Here is a 10475-nt window from a genome sequence, read left to right as displayed (position 1 = left end):
GTTGTCATCAGTGCTCAGTTGGCAGCCTTTGGCTTCTGTGGCAAAATTCAAGCCAAATGATTCTAACAGCAGTTTGTTGCCAACCTTACATTTAAGGTATCAGAAAAGTCAGTAAGGATAACTGTTTACTAACTCTCCACTGATAATTTACATGAAGTTGTGGTTCTCTCAAAAGTCACTGAACAGAAACAACATTTAAGACAGTGTATTTAGTCAATGTTCAGTAGAGTGACAGCTAAATTTAGACTCAGGAAAACTCATTCAAGTCTTGCTTTTTCCCCATGTGACCACAGGCAAGTCATATAACCTCTCAGTATAATAGGAAACTGTTTGTCTTTGTTAGTTACAGACAGTTGCCTATGTCCACTATTGGAGAGAATTTTCATAGTCCCCAGCTCCAATGAGAGCAAATGAAGGCTACCTCACCCCTCATCAGAAAGAATCGGTTTAAAAATTCTAAGGTTGAGGATAAAATAAATAGATTTCTGGGAAGAGCAAGTCAGGAAAACCAGATTTATTTATTCTAGAACTATCCGATTTGGGGATGGCATAGACATTAGGAAAAAGATTCTGAAAGGTTGAGTGCTTGAATTTTAAAGATTATGGAATATATAGACAGAAATGTGATCTAGAATGAGTAGTGTTCATTTGGACATATGAAAAGGGAAGGGAAAGGAAGGGAATAATACAAATTAAAGGTGTAAAATGTATATTATCTTGTTTGAGCCTTTTAAACTACTCCCACAGATCTCTACCCATTCCTTTGACTTAACAGTCCCAGGAGACGGTTGGACTTGTGTGACCAAACAGGCCTTTGCTTGATATCAACCAGATGAAATCAGTGCATTTCTAGGATGTACATTATTACAATGCTTAAAGCCTTGGGAAAGAATTCAATTGTTAACTTTATGGTGGAAGCCCATCAAGTCCATTTGCTATTTAAGGTGATGGTTAATATGCCCCCCTTAGAAACCTCCATAATGACCAGTTTTAGTGAAAAAGAAAACTATACCATCCAGCTCTTCATAATCAACTGTTAAGGTAATGATGCTTTCAATCACACTGATGCTGCTGATGACAGTGATTAAATTGGCTACTTAAGGAGTTTCCTTGATTAAAGTGTTATTAAATCCATTAGATTTTCACCCCCACCCTTATGTCGGTTTCAATCATTTCTCCTGTTTAGAAAGCTGTCTTTCTGTAAATACTCAGAGAAGATTCATATTGACTTCATTGGATTGTGCAGTTACAAGGCAGGTAAAAGGTTTTTTAATGTTTGATGGTTGGCAGCTCATTTCTCTTACAACACATCACTTCAAAATAGAGATGTGTTCTTTTATCGGATGAGGGTCAGACCTTTGGAGAATAGAGACAGATACAAAAATCCTTTTGGCCCCAAACCATCTTTACTTTGAGTTATCGGAGTCATTCTTCAATTCTTACCTTCATTTTTACTGGTAGATAAGGGATATTTGCTAGGGTTCTTTTCTTAAGGATTTTTCCTCAGTAATAGAATTAAATAATGTTAGATCCATACAAGGACAATAGATATTTAAATCACCTCTCATTCTAGATATGTGGAAACTGATATCTGGGTTATTCTCAAGATTTGTCCAAGAAAACTCAGTCCATTTGTGACAGAGATTAGATAAGAACTTGTAAATTCAATCCTCTCTGTTTTCCAATGTACCACCATATTGCTTCCCTTGAAACAGAAATTCTCTAAAGGGTCCACTATGTACCAAGCAGGCTTTGATATCTATCTTGAACCACCAATTCAGAATGGATGTTGATATGTTTGGTTCAATGTACCAAACATTTAAGTTCCTACTATGTATAGAGCACTGTGTAGGTACTGGGAGATCCAAAATTTAAATGGCAATCTCTTGGACTTGGCCTGACTTCCTAGAGCTCACCAGATGAGAGACTTCAGACACGAAGGTCAGTCATGAGCATCAGCTGCTGTCTTTATCATAGACGCTTTCTTGCCCTTTTAGATGCAGACAAGACAGAGAAATTAGTTTTATGTAATTATAATGGAGCTGATCTCTATTTCTATTGAAGGTATCACTTTCCTTCCACCAAACTCAATTTTGAAAACTTGTCCAGTTAGAAGACTTTCCTTTTACTGACCTCCAATTGAGTTATATCCTGCTGATTCAGTCTTCACTACATCCCTAGAGGTTGGTCTATTCTCTTCACTCCTATGTCCACTGTCAGTATAGGCCCTTCTCATTTTTGTCTTGAATGTTAGAGGGATATAGAGAGATATTGGACCTGTGCTTTCCCTGATAAAGTTTCTCAACCAGTGCAGCCTGGCACATTCTCAGCAACATACAGTCATAGAGAGTAGCCTAAAACAATGGGAAGTGAAGTGATTTGTTCAGCCTTATTGGCAGTGTGTGCCCAAAACAGCACTTCCCAGGTCTTCTGGCTTTGAGGTTAGCTCTTTACCCACTATGCCGCAACATGTAACATAGATTATTGTCACAGGCTTCTAACTTCTCTTCCTGCCACCATCTCTTTCCTCTATGATCACTCTAATCATGTCATCCCAACTAAAAATTAGAGAGAGAAAGAAAGATCTTAAGTGACTTTCTAATGCTTCTACAACAACACTCAAATTTCTCAACCTATCAATCAATATCCTCCACAATCTGACTTCAATCTTATTTCATGTTACCTATCTCCATTAATTCCATATCATAGCCCAAATGGATTACTTGCCATTCCTTAAAGCCAACACATTAATGCCTATCTCTTTGCATTTGCACAGACCATCTCCCATAACTACAATACACCTCACATTCATCCTTTTTAAGGATCAGATTGGATGCCATCTACTTCTTGTAGCCTTTTCTGATCCCCAAGTCAAAATTCTTCTCTTCCTTCTCCATTTTTCCTATAACAACACCCTAGCTTGTTCCTTAGCTTCCATCCCCACTTGCATTGTATGGTACTTATCTTCAAGTATTATATTTTCCAAGAAAAAAATAAGCTTCCTAAGACTGTCACCTTTATCTTCTTGTATATAGTATCAAATGTCTGGAGATTTTGCATAGCTATTATTTTTGTTTTGATTTTTGTTTCATCCTTCTCTAAATGCTACATTTTTTAATTATTGGAAAACATCAGCATTATAGATTTAGTTATAAGGGACATCAGAGGCCAAGCAGTCAAAAAAAAAATATAATAGCTTAGAGAGGAGAGATAATAAACCTGTAGCTTCTAGTAATGTAAGGTTCTATTCTTTATAATATTGAATTTCCTTTGAGATCTATTACAACCCCTAAATTATCATTCAGTGAGGGGAAAAAGAGTAAATAGACCAGGACAAAATTTTTGAAGAGAGTAGATCAAGTTACTTTACAAATACTTTTTATCTCTTCAACATTAAAATACGCACACACACACACACACACACACACACAGGCTGATTTACTTACAAAAACAGCCTTTATGCATACAGCCTTTCCTCAAAACCAAAACACTTAGCATATGGACTTTATGTGTTGATTTCCCCTCTCAAAAAAAAAAAAATCATGACCTAGGGGTCAAATTTCTGTTGAGGAACTTATCAGTGCTTGATCAGACTGGTCCTTAGAGAAAAGCTAGATGTTGGGCACAAAATTAAAACATTTCCAGTGGAAAAGGACTTTCCAGAAATTCATTCTTCTGTCTGTGATGTTTTTTTTTTTAAGCATCTAGGGTCTTTTTCATGCATGTGAGCAAGTATATGAATGGGAATTCAGTGAAGATTAATTTATACTTGGAAACAGAGTATGGATGCTATCTTTCATGTAGGAACATATTCCAACAATGTTGATCATAAGCACTCCCTGACTTCATGACTTATTATAGTTGAAAAAATTTCCCATTAACTAGATTTCTATTAATGAGCCTTTCCTAGCTTATCTTGAGGCAATTGACATAATCACTATGTCAGCGAGACATTTGATAAAGTATGGTAGTTTGTACACCACTGAAAGAGCCTTTGAAAACCTAGAGTCACTTTTGTGTCATCATGGGGCATTTAAGAAAATTTAACATAATTCTTAACATAATTATGAAGTTAAAATAATGTATTAAATTATTTAATGCTATGGCTCATTTTGTTTTTAGTGGTTGAATGATTACTCGGAAAGCTAGGCCTCAGTTGGTGTAAATAATCAATCATCTAAAATGGTCCCATGTATTTGAATTCACACTATTCAAAGTTATAATTGTGTGAAATACAATAACTGGTTCCAGTCCAAAGGAGTTATTCAGTGTAAATTCAAATAATGGACTAGCTAGGGAGTCATTATTCATATTAATCATGACCTGCATGTAATATTTGACACAGTATTTAAAAATGTATGTATTGACAAGAGCAAAACTTATATCTTGTGATAATTAGCAAATTGTCACAAGAAAAAAAATTATCAGATGCATGCCTTAGTTGGCTTTTCATTGACTTATTGACTTTTTTCTTTTCAAAAATACTCATAGAATAATTCAAGAATAAGTCTAGAATCAGAATAACTATATTGTGAGGACAGATCCTTCTTGCCCTAAAACTTAATTCACATAGTTAAATTTTGGATAATAGAACAATTAAGTGTTTAGGTAAAAATTGTGACTCTAACTTTTGAAAAGTATCTTAGTTTTAGAAAATCTAGATTTTATCAAAATCAAATTGTTTGGAACATTCTGGAAAAATGGACAAGTTGGATTTTGAGGTTTTATGTGTGACTATATTACTAAAATGTGTTTTATATTTCTAAAAGTTTTAAATTGTTTACTGGAGTTTATTTAGTTGATAGTTATACAAACTATTATAAAATAAGTTTGAAGCAATAAAAATGATAGAATTTGGAAATGCACTTTGGTTATATTTTGGTTTCTTCCTATAATAGGAAATTATATTTCCTTTCTTTGTCCTGAGATAGCACTATGCTCCTACCTCTCTTATGCATTTCTGCTCTAGTTCTTTTAAGAATTATTTGGTTGTATGTGTGAATGTATGTGTATGTGTTCGTGTGTGCACATGGGCATGTGCCTGTATGAGCTCCTTAAAGACAGAGACCATATCTTGTCTTACTCATCTTTATAATGGCCTTTCAGTATTTAGCACTTCGACATTCCCCCCTTCAATATGAGTTCTAGATCGTCTCATTTTGAAGAATAAGACATTGAAAGAATGAAGTGTGATTTAAAGGGAATTAAGTATCACAATCAAAAGTAAATGCGCCATAGAAAGAGAGGCCCATCTTTGGAGGCTGCCTCTGGAGCTAGTGCACATCCATTCAGGTACTCTACTGAAACGTTCTGAAATATTCTGAAATTTACAAAATGGACAGAGTGCTTTGGTAAGCAAATCCAAACTGCTAGGAAAGTATCACTAGAAAAGAGTCTTGAAAAGGAATCTTTCTTTTACTTTAAAGAAAGCAATTATTAAACACATCTTTGACACTGAGTGGAGCCTCAGGGAACACTTCATTTGACCCATCTATTACAGAGGAGAAACTGAGGTACAGAAAGGTGAATTAGGCCCAGAACTAAGCACTTAGAGATGGGGAAATCGAGGCTTAACGATACTGTCCTCAACTTCAAGCCCTTATGTGCTTTTGTTAATAGTCTCTATAATATTGAATTCCCTCTGGGATCTATTGGAATCCCTAAATTACCGTTTGGTGGGAAAGAAGTAAATAGGCTAATACATAGATTGAAGAATCAACAATTTTTGAAGAGAGTGAATCAAATTATTTTATACTTCTTTTGTCATTATAAAAAAAAGTTCCACTTTGAAAACAGCTTTTATGTGTATAGCCTATCATTTCTAGTCCAGTATTAGACAATGCTACTTCTTCCATTCATATTGCCCCAAAACACTCAAGTTAGGTTCTCAATTTTTTTCACCTATAAAATTAGGGATTCTCAAACTATCTCATGGCCTATAGAATGCTTTTGAATTCATTTCTCCTAATTTCTTTAGATATTTCTCCAATTCCCACCTGGTGACACTCATTTTAGACTTCAAGCTCTCCTGTTACATTCACTTTCATTAATTTCCTCTCTCCCTTTTCAGCTTGCTTTTGTATATTGTTTTCTTCCTCTATTAAGTAAGCTCCCTAAGGGCAAAGACTGGTTTTTTTCATATTTGTATTGCCTGCACTTAGCATAGTACTTTGTACAGTTGTTCAATTTTCCCAGGTGTGTCCACCCCTTTTGATCTCGTTTGAGGTTTTCTTAACAAAGATGCTAGAGTGGTTTGCCATTTCCTTCTCCAGCTCATTTTACAGATGAGGAAACTGAGGCAAACAGGGTTAAGTGACTTGACCAGGGTCACAAAATTAGTTAAGTGTTGGAGGCCAGATTTGAATTCAGGAAGATGAGTCTTCCTCACTCAAGGCCTGGCTCTCTATCCACTACGGCATTTAGCTGTGCTGTCTTGTACATGGTAGGAGCTTAATAAATGTTTATTGACTATTGATTATTGACTTTCAGCACCAAATCAATGAGCCCTAAATCTTACCATTCTATAAGACTGTTTCCCATATAGTCAGACTCAAAAATCATTAGAGGACATGCACATGTATTCCAGTTGACTTCAGCAAGAAGAAATAATTAGTATCACTTTGACAATAGCGAGTAGAATTCCATCAGTCAGCTAAATTCTAACCTAGTGTCAAAAGAGATTTTTCATAATTTTGTGAAGAATGAACCCCTGTCATGCCATTCTTAGGTGCTAGCACTGAAAAAGCCCCTTGAAAGTTAATTCAGCTCTTCAGCATGGAGAGGCCAGCAGGTTTCATGGGTGGTGGATTCTCAGAACTGTCTGCCAATATTAAATCACAGACAAAACATGCATCAATTTCCCAAGTTGGAAAATGACAGAAAAGAAGGTTGCCATTTGCCCTCAGGTGCCAAGGAAATGAGAGGGAAATTGATCCAGCAACATGGTGCTGTTGACCAAATATGTCTAAACTCTGGAAAATAGAAAGCCTCAGAGGGAGAGTGTAATAATATTATTCTGTCTCCAATTCCTCCTACACAACATAAACACAGCTATGCAGAGGAGTGGAACAACAGCAACTATGAATCAAACCAAAAAGACACGCCACGGACTCAGAGAAGGAGGGAACGCTGTCCCATGCAAAGCACCCCAAAGCTGTTTCCTAATCAGTAATGAAGACACAGGAATCCAGCCATTTGTTCTGAAGGAAAACTTAAAAGAGCTTCTGGAATCAGCAGCTTTAATGTTAGCAAAAATCGTTCACTCAGCTTTGTTAGGTTACAGTGTAAATCTGTCTTCAGGAAGGACCTACATTATATCAGAATCTTTTAAGTGGATGTAAATATAGAGGAGAGAGATAGAGACAGAGACAGAGACAGAGACAGAGACAGAGACAGAGGGGGTTAGGTGATGTAGATATAGGTATAATTATAAATGACATATGTGGATATAGTGTGTAAAAATGCATGTTAGTGATTACATGTATGTGTGTATATGCATATATAATACACACATATATAACATATTCACATGCATGCACATATATACACATATGTGTGTAAATGTATATTTATAACATATGGGCACTGACCAACTGAATAAATATTAATCCTCCTTTGAGCATTGTTTTCTCAATGGGAAGTAATATTATATAATGGAAGTGAGGCCTTTCCTAGAATCAGGAAGGTTTGGTTTCAGGTTCTTCCTCTAATCTATACTGTCTGTGTAACTGGATAAGCCATTAAACCTCTCTCAATAGACCTCAAAGTTCAAAACCAGGATAACTTATGTTCAGGTCCTGCCTCTGATACATGTAATCCAAAGCAAGTCACTTATTCATTAAGTCACTAAGTGCTTTGGCTTAGTCTTGAACTATGAGCTGTAGAGAGCGTGTTGGCCTATATTGTTAAGGGGATTCCTAGTACATGTGTGTGTGTGTGTTTATGTGTGTGTGTGTGTGTATATATATATATATATATATATATATATGTATGTATATATATGTATACATATGTATATATATACATATTGTGTGTGTATATATATTATACATACATACATATATATATATATATTATGTGTGTGTGTATACAAATGAGAGAGAGAGAGACAGAGAGCTGTTCATTAAAGGGCCATTTTCCTTAAAATATTACATTAAATAACATCCTGGTAAATGGGGACTTATACATTTTTTTCAAATATGAACTTCAATTTGAATGCCCCCAGATGATCAATATTTTAACATCAATATATTATAGAAGAATTCATTAGAAATTGGTAAGTCAGAGCATTGCCCTACAAAGTTTAAATATTTGATATAGAAGTGCTTTTGACAAGAGGTTAAAGGTATTTGACTTGGATATAAAGCAGACTCTTCAATCATATGGGAAGAACATATGATATATAGCAATATCTGATACATAGCAAGATTTGTTCCATACCTCCTCTCAGAAAAGATAGATAAGCTCCTATTTATTTAGTTATTAAATCAGAGAAAAATACCCTCATTTGTCCACCCTCTGCAAAGTGTTGCTGATCTAACACTAATATCCTGTGATAGGAATTATGCACATTCTTATACGTAAATTTTGTATTTATGTATATGTTTTTCACATATATAACATTTTAAAATTTCAAATCATTTTCACATATATATTAAATGAATGGTACTGATGAAACCATTGATCCTTGAAGCATTGATGAAGGTTGTCATTTAATTCACTGGCTCCCAAATTCCCCCAATTTTTTTTTTCTTTTGAAACTAGGTCTCCCTATCTCACCCAGGATGGAAGTATGCTTGGCAATCATAGACTTCCTGTAACCTTAAAATATCAATAATCTTTTTTTTAATGAAATTTGAAACAAACATCTGAGGGTTATATTTGAACTTTCTAATTTTGGTTTGGGATATTTGTCTCATCTGATTGTTTTTACTTTCTGATATGAACTCTGCCAACTAGTTTTTAACCATGCATTAAAACATACATAAATATTCAAAGCAAATTAAAAGCAAGAGATAAATGGGGACATTTTTGGTACATACGTGCCTTTGAGATTTAATATGCTACATAATGGAGATGAGTTGGCTTTTCATTTCATTTGGCAGCTCATTTCTCATATATAGCATATGTGTTCTATTGTTAGCCTCCTGACATGAAGAGAGCATAAGGAAGTCCCCCTGCTAGTTAAATGTACCTGCTGTGATGATCTCATGGGTGGAATTGAATAAGAGTCAGTCAGGATGGACTGATTTGAGTAAGTTCCCATCTCTGTCTTTGGAATTATTATCCACATCCATTTGGCTGAAGATCTATTGCAATGCTGGAGTACTGGAGCAACAGAAATTGCATGATTGAAATTCTGAGAAAAGATACTAATCCAGGAAGAAAAGTCCTTTTGATAAAAAAGGCTGACAAGTATTTTCAATGATGTAAGAAAAAGAATCATATTATGGAAACTCTTGGACTGATACACTATCCTAAGTGTTGTTTTCCAGAAGGGAAAGTCCTTTTAGTGTTCTTCTGGATCATGTTTTATGTTATTATAATGGGTGAACATTTTTTATTAAACCCACTTTGTTTTGCTGTGCTCTTTGGTGCAATGTTGTAACTTATTATTGCTTTTTTATATAAATGTATAATTGCATCTGTCTCTCTATCTTTCAAAATGGGCCTAGTACAGATAATGCCATAATTCTAAGAGGGCTGAAAGGTCTGTAGACTTAATATTGTCAGTAAAATTGAAGGGTTCTAGAGTGTTTCTGTGTGTGAAGAAATGGCAGCTAGTCATGAACCTCATCATCTCTTATATTCTAAATAATCTCAGTTTATCCCTTTACTAATGAAGCTGGAAAGAACAAAGCTTTTGTTTTCCATAAGATTACATTTGCCTCTCACCTTGTGGTCTGATTAGGTGCTGAAAATCCCTGTTTAATAAAGAGAAATGAGATAAGACAAACACTCAGTATGAACACAACTTGAGTAGGAGGTTTGGGGTGGTCAGCTGCTTACATAATACCAAGGGGACAAAAAAGGGAAATTGGCATTGCCATTTTGAGGTATTTTTTTTAATTATAATTTTTTTTTTTTATTTTTGGGCAATTGGGGTTAAGTGACTTGCCCAGGGTCACACAGCTAGTAAGTGTCAAGTATTTGGTCTGAGGCCAGATTTGACCTCAGGTCCTCCTGACTTCAGGGCCGGTGCTCTATCCACTGCACCACCTTGCTGCCCCCCCTTTTTGGGGGTTTTGTTTTTTTGGGGTTTTTTTGTTTGTTTTAGGCAATGGGGTTAAGTGACTTGCCCAGGGTCACACAGCTAGTAAGTGTTATGTGTGTGAGGCCACATTTGAACTCAGGTCCTCCTGAATCCAGGGCTGGTGCTCTATCCACTGTGCCACCTAGCTGCCCCCATTTTGAGGTATTTTTAAAGGTAAGATATACTCTATTTTAAAATTTCAACAAAAGAGTCAAACTACAGA

The sequence above is a fragment of the Phascolarctos cinereus genome, unplaced genomic scaffold (assembly GCF_003287225.1).
Source record: "Phascolarctos cinereus isolate Bilbo 61053 unplaced genomic scaffold, phaCin_HiC Scaffold_3;HRSCAF=262, whole genome shotgun sequence".
Classification (NCBI taxonomy): Eukaryota; Metazoa; Chordata; class Mammalia; order Diprotodontia; family Phascolarctidae; genus Phascolarctos; species Phascolarctos cinereus.
Note: the sequence above shows the minus strand (reverse complement) of the source record.